We start from the raw sequence: 6,647 nt of genomic DNA, 5'->3' as shown, positions 1-6,647 counted from the left end.
GTCTCAGTCTGCTGTTTCGCGGGTGCTGACCGCGAGTCCGCCCGCTCCCCCGTGCAGGTGGCCCGCCAGCTGCCAGCCGCCCCGCGCTCGCTCCCGGTCTCAGTCTGGATCCCGTGAGCACACCGGGATTCCGGTGTTCCGGGAGATGCCTGGTGGCGCGCGTTCACGGCTCACCAGTCTTAGTCCGCTCTCTCGCGGGTGCCCTCTGTGAGTCCGCCGGATCCCCCATGCAGGTGGCTGCCGCTTCCCGGCGCCCAAACGCGGCGGCTCCCTCCCCCTTCCGTTTATCTTCCGATATCTGTGCACGGTTTACAGCTCCCCTCTTGGTACCTCAATACTCAGCGCTGGAGATGTTCATTTGTAGAGATCCAGATGCATCATCCTGCGTCTCAGGCTGATTCCGTGGTTATTTAGGCTGGTCTGGTACCTACCAGCTCGACTCAGGGAACCGGCTGAAAAAGGGGTCCCCTATTCCTCCGCCATCTTAACTCCTCCTAATTTTTAAAATTTTTTTAAAGATTTTATTTATTTATGTGACAGAGAGACAGCCAGCGAGAGAGGGAACACAGCAGGGGAGTAGGAGAGGAAGAAGCAGGCTCCCAGTGGAGGAGCCCGATGTGGGACTTGATCCCGGAACGCCAGGATCATGCCCTGAGCCAAAGGCAGAAGCTTAACAACTGCACTACCCAGGTGCCCTGGAAACCATGTTTTAAAGAAAACAAGTTAACTTTCCATCAAGATGAAAAATTAATATTTGGGTTGTATTTATATTTAAGTTCATGGAGAAGCTGAAAGACTCAACCAGTACAAAGCTAAATGTGTCACTCAGAGTCACCATTCTCTAAAACACTGACACCAATGTTAACGAAGACATGGGCCATTAGACCTCATGAAAGGTCACACTTCAGGGGTAAGTGGACAACATGGCACTAGACCAAAATTCTACTCCCAACTCATCCATAGATGCTCAAAAATATGTCCAGAAAGTGGCAGACGTTATGTTTGGTACATCTTCCAACAATAAACCTAAACCTGAAAGTGATGAAGCTGTGTCATTACCTGTTGCCAAAACCACATTCAGCCTCATAGAAGGGGGGCAACGAATTTCATCCTGTCACCAGGTTCACAGTCTTCATGTCCAGGTTCCAATCAGAAAGAACTGGAGGGTGGAGTTAAGTTTTCTCCTCCCTCAAATACAACTATATACGTATCAAATCACAAATCATTCTGAACACCCAAGAAATCAATCACAGATCTGAGAATATAAATGCTGCAAGTCTACAAGTAGAAAAACAACCACCATTTGGAAGGTAAGAGGTGAAAGGTCTACTTCTACCCCAAAGCTAATTTTAAAAAGAAATGTGTTCAGAAACGTTCTGTATTTGTTCCCCACTGGCACACAGGAAGTTCCCATTAATTACTTGTTGAAAGAGTGAGCTGCCAGATGGAGCTGTCTCGTCATGGAGCACATACACATGGTCTGGAACTCAGGGGGGAGAAGAGAAAGAGCAGAGAGGTGTGCTCTGAAGCCAGGGGATAGATGGGTTTCCCTGTGAGGACCATGAAGAGAAGAAGAGCATGTGGCCTATGACTGAACACCAACTAAAGGAGCTCACAGGAAAAAGCTGGCAAAGGAAACTGAAGCAGAAATGAGCAAAGAAGGGAACTGGAAGTAAAATTGTCATAGAAGTGAAGAGCAGGGGTGTCCCAAGAGTCCAGAGTTACTTGTGGCCCCTAGACAGTGTGAGTGAGGCTAATCCAGCTGGATTGCATTTGTTTTTTGTCACTCTCAGGCAAACCCAATTCTGTTATATATAAGTATGAATACATACATACTTTCTGACTCTTTTTTAATTGAAGCATAGTTGACAAAATATCATGATAGCTTCAGGTGGACATTATAGTGATTGGACAAGTTTTTACCTTGTGCTATACTGACCACAAGTGTAGCTCCCATGGGTCACCAGAGACACTATTACAATACGATTGACTATATTCCCTTCGTTGTGCCTTTCATCCACGTGATAATTCATCTCATAACGGGAAGCCTGTGTCTCCCACTCCCCTGCACCCATTTCTCCCATGCCTCCCTCCCTCTCCTCTGGCAAAAATCAGTTTGTTTCCTGTATTTATAGGTCCAATTCTGCTTTTTATTGGTTGTTTATTCATTTGTTTTGCTATTCAGATTCCACATAACACTGAATTCATACTCTATTTGTCTTTCTCTGTCTGACATATTTTGCTTAGGTTTATGCCATCTGGGTCTATCCATGTTGTGCCAAATGACAAGATCTCATCCTTTTTTATGGCTGAGTAATTTTCCACCTTGTATATATACCCCCTGCACTTTATCCATTCATCTGTTTTTTAATAGATAGTAAGATTATTTTAAAATTATTTATTTATTTATTTATTTATTTATTTATTTATTTGAGAGAGAGACCATGAATGGAGTAGGGGTAGAAGGAAGATTGTTTAGGTTCCCACTGAGCAGGGAGCCTGACACTGGTTTTGATCCCAGGACCATGAATTCATGATCTGAGCCAAAGGTAGACACTTAAATGACTGAGCCACCCAAGTCACTTTAGATAGCAAGATTTATTTTACTTTTTCAATGTGCCAAAAAAATAAATCACTGTATACTTATATATATGCATAGTATGGACATTTCCAGAGGACTTACACTAAGAATCACTGTTTCTCTTCAACTACATGACAACACTGCATATGCCATAATAACACTTTACAACAACAATCCATCAGCAGTCATATAGTCATTATGATTTTACATTTCTATACATGAGAAAAAAGTTGACGTTTTCACAGCAATTTCTTTCCTCATAATGTTTGTCTGTTTCCAGTCTAGCAGAGCAGGTCTCCACATGCTTTTGGAAACCTGAGCTTTTAAGCTCTAACAGTGGCTACATTAGAAGTTTTATCCTTTCCAGGGGCGCCTGGGTGGCTCAGCCATTAAGCGTCTGCCTTCGGCTCAGGACATGATCCCAGGGGCCTGGGATTGAGCCCCGCATCTGGCACAGGGAGCCTGCTTCTCCCTCCCACCCCCCTGCTTGTGTTCCTTCTCTTGCTGGCTGTCTCTCTCTCAAATAAATAAATAAAATCTTTCATAAAAAAAAGTTTTATCCTTTCCAGATCCAAAGTTAAATGAAGAAGTTGCCATTTACAATAACAACCAAAGGTTTATTAAAGGGTACAATGTTTACCTGCCAAGGTCTGTAAAATATTGCTGTGAGTAAAAATAAATAATGCTGTTGTAAAGCAGTCATGCTTACATTATAGAACAGAACAGACACTTAATATAAAAAGTAATTGTTTTGCAAAATAATTATTTATATTCAAATTACAGCAGTTCCACAAATTTAAGGAAAAGAAAGTGGTTGGAGAAAGGTTCAAAGGTGTTCACACTGCAGCCCCATGTGGTTCCAGCTGCCACGGGTCATAGTGAAGAAATACCCCATGTGCTAACAGAAGGTACAAGGTCTGAATAGGCCATCCTCTCCACTTATGTTGTATTACCTGTTACGCACCAGTGAATTCGTTGAGATGAAAAATAATAAAAAAATTCACGACACAGTGCACTTTGATAACATATAGCGTCGAAATTGTTCAAAAATCTGCAAATAGTCTTTTAACGCAAGCCTGAATCATAAAACACATAAAATCTGTTTCCGATGCTCAGTTTCAACATCACTGGGAAAAATACCCATCACTAAACCCTGATACACATTTGTAGCCATTTCACCATCTTTTATCACAGTCAGTGTTCAGGAGGCAAAGCCTGACCCAGAATCCTTGTTCACATTTTCTCCAAGGGCTTCTCCATGCACAGTGGCCATTCTGCTTCCATCTCCTTCTTTTTGGCACCTGCATGCATGAGTATCAGGGCTTACCACATGTCTGACAGGGAAATGACACCCACGATGCTATCTGCTTCACTTGTGACCAGCAGCCCAGAGGTCAGCCCACACTAATCTGTCCAGGATTTCCATCTTACCATACTTCACAACACCCTCAAGACACTGTGAGTGGTGTTGAGGGCCTGGGTCACTGTGATAGCTAGGTTACTGAACATTTTCTCAGCAGCAAGCTTAATTACATCAGACTTGGAATAAATATGCACAACTTCTCCTGACTCGTGCACCACAAGGAAGGCCAGCAGCTGTCTTTCTACAAAGACATTCAAGGCTGTACTGAAGGGAGTCTCCTGGTGGATGAAGGGATGTTGCGGTGGGTCCCAAATGCAAAAACATCCAGGTTCTGCTTCATGAAGGCAGGCTTTGGCAGAACAGACATAAAATGCTGGAAGGACATGAGGATTCATTTGTGGGTATGTATACAAAGTGCAGTCCACTGATAGATCAATAACTGACAATGAGTGGATTTTATTTGTGACCAGTGAGTGTACAGCATGGAAGACATTTGCATCTGGAACTATATTCCCTGAAGTCTTACATGTTTCTTGGAGATGACGCTCCCCCCGTTTCAATCTTATGTGCCTCTAATTCATAAATCTGTAACAGGGTTGACTTATAGCATCTCTGTGGTGTATTTAGGAACTCTGTAATTTTTAGCATTCCTACAAAACTTTGTTGTGTCCTCTTCTGCAGTGGAGCTGCTGGAACACCATTGGCTGCTAAGGCACAGAATCCTTTCTAACCTGTAATGTAGTATCAGCAACAACAGGCTTTGAAGAGTTGGAAAGAGGTGGTGATCCTTGTGTGATCCCATGAAGTGCATGAAAACCCACGTTCTGAGTCTTGTGCTTATCTTTCACCTAGAATTTCTTCCACATGCTGGCTTCCTGGTCCAGGGGCTGCAGCCCACTGCTACCAAGGAGGAGGATCAGGAACTGCAGGTACTTCTGGGTGCTTCTCTGGCCAGGGGTACAGGGGCACCACGGTGTGAGCTAGGACTCTCTGGGGTGCAGGTGGAGTTCAGGGCCCTGAGGGTGCTGGTAATTTGTGGGGGTGCTGGCAGAGTGTGTGAACATGGAGGTTCTGGAGAGGACATGGGATTCACAGACATCAGGTTTTGGGTTAGGACTCTCAAGATGGTGCAGATATAGTGGGAGATCTAGGGGAACAGGCAGAGAATCCAGGTAGGCAAGCAGGGAGGTGGTGGTTCGGCTGAAGAGCAGTCCTTATCCATTCATCTCTGGTGGATACCTGGGTAGTTTCCATACCCTGGCTATTGTAAGTCATGCTACAGGAAACATGCGGGTGCATGCATCTTCACACTGAAGGCACCCAGGCATGTTAGCTGAAGCTGAAGTGGATACAAGTTGGTTCACAGGGCTTTCTGTGCAGAGGGCCCCCTGGCAGGGTGGCTGGAGTGGAGACAGATAAGGAGCTGATATTTTCTGGGGCGCTCTGCACAAGGGGTGCCCTGGCAGGACAGCTGTAGCTGAAGTGGGTGTGGGGTGGAGTGTTCCAGGGCTCTCTGCAGAGAAGGCACGTTGGAAGGGTAGCAGTAGCTGGAGTGGATTCAGGATTGGTGGGGTTTCTCTGTGCACAGGATCTCCTAGCAGGATTTCTAAAACTCAAGTGCATTAAAGCTGGGGTGTCCTGGGGTCTGCAGCCTTGCGAGTGTCCTGACAGAGTGCAGGCTGGGGGTCCTGTGCTTTCCACATAGGGGGCTTCTTGTCAGGGGAGATGCAGCTGAAACATTCAAGGTCATGTAGCCCTCCATGTGGGGGTGACCTAGCAAGCTGTGGTCTGCAGGCCTGAAGTGTTCTGGGGTGCTTACCACCTGTGTCATCTTGGTGTGATGTCTGCAGCTGTCATGAATGCTGATCCGGGATGTTCCACTGTGTGCCATGCTGTAGCAGCCTTCTTGGCAGAGCTGGGGTTGACTGGACTGGGGACCCAGGGCTCAGTGAGGTAGTAAGCTGGCTTGGGTGCTCAGACCCTGCTTCTGTCCATGTTATCGAGGTGAAGGGGAATCAGAACCATGACACTTGCATACACATTGACAAATAAATTGATCCAGCCCACCCCCTCCACATCTGGGGTTCTTGAAGGGTGGATCCTTCATATCCTAGTTGCCCTTTATTTTATTTATAATAATGTTTTATGTTATGTTACTCAACATACAGTATATCCTTAGTTTTTAATGTAATGTTCCATCATCCATTATTTGCGTATAACACCCACTGCGCCATGCAATATGTGCCCTCCTTAATACCCATCACCGACCAATCCCAATCCCCCACCCACCTCCCCTCTGAAGCCCTCAGTTTGTTTCCCAGAGTCCACAGTCTCTCATGGTTCATTCCCCCTTCTGTTGACCCCCTCTTCATTCTTCCCTTCCTTCTCCTAACTGATCTTCCTATTTCTTATGTTCCATAAAGGAGTGAAACTGTATGATAATTGTCTTTCTCTGCTTGACTTATTTCACTTAGCATAATCTCCTCCAGTCCTGTCCATGTTGCAGCAAATGTTGGGTATTCGGTCTTTCTGATGGCTGAGTAATATTCCAATGTATATATGGACCACATCTTCTTAATCCAGTCATCTGTTGAAGGGTATCTCAGCTCCTTCCACAATTTGGCTGTTGTGGACAGTGCTGCTATGAACATTGGGGTGCAAATGTCCCTTCTCTTCACTACATCTGTATCTCTGAGGTAAATA

General features: G+C 45.3%; 1 pseudogene; it reads right to left on the bottom strand.

Moving 5' to 3' along the window:
* Positions 1–3,814: 3,814 nt before the first annotated feature.
* Positions 3,815–5,835, bottom strand: LOC113248064 (5'-AMP-activated protein kinase subunit gamma-2-like; annotated as a pseudogene).
* Positions 5,836–6,647: the final 812 nt, after the last annotated feature.

This window comes from Ursus arctos, unplaced genomic scaffold (genome assembly GCF_023065955.2).
Source record: "Ursus arctos isolate Adak ecotype North America unplaced genomic scaffold, UrsArc2.0 scaffold_5, whole genome shotgun sequence".
NCBI lineage: Eukaryota > Metazoa > Chordata > Mammalia > Carnivora > Ursidae > Ursus > Ursus arctos.
The sequence above is the reverse complement of the archived record's forward strand: the minus strand, read 5'-3'. Positions and strand labels throughout refer to the sequence as shown.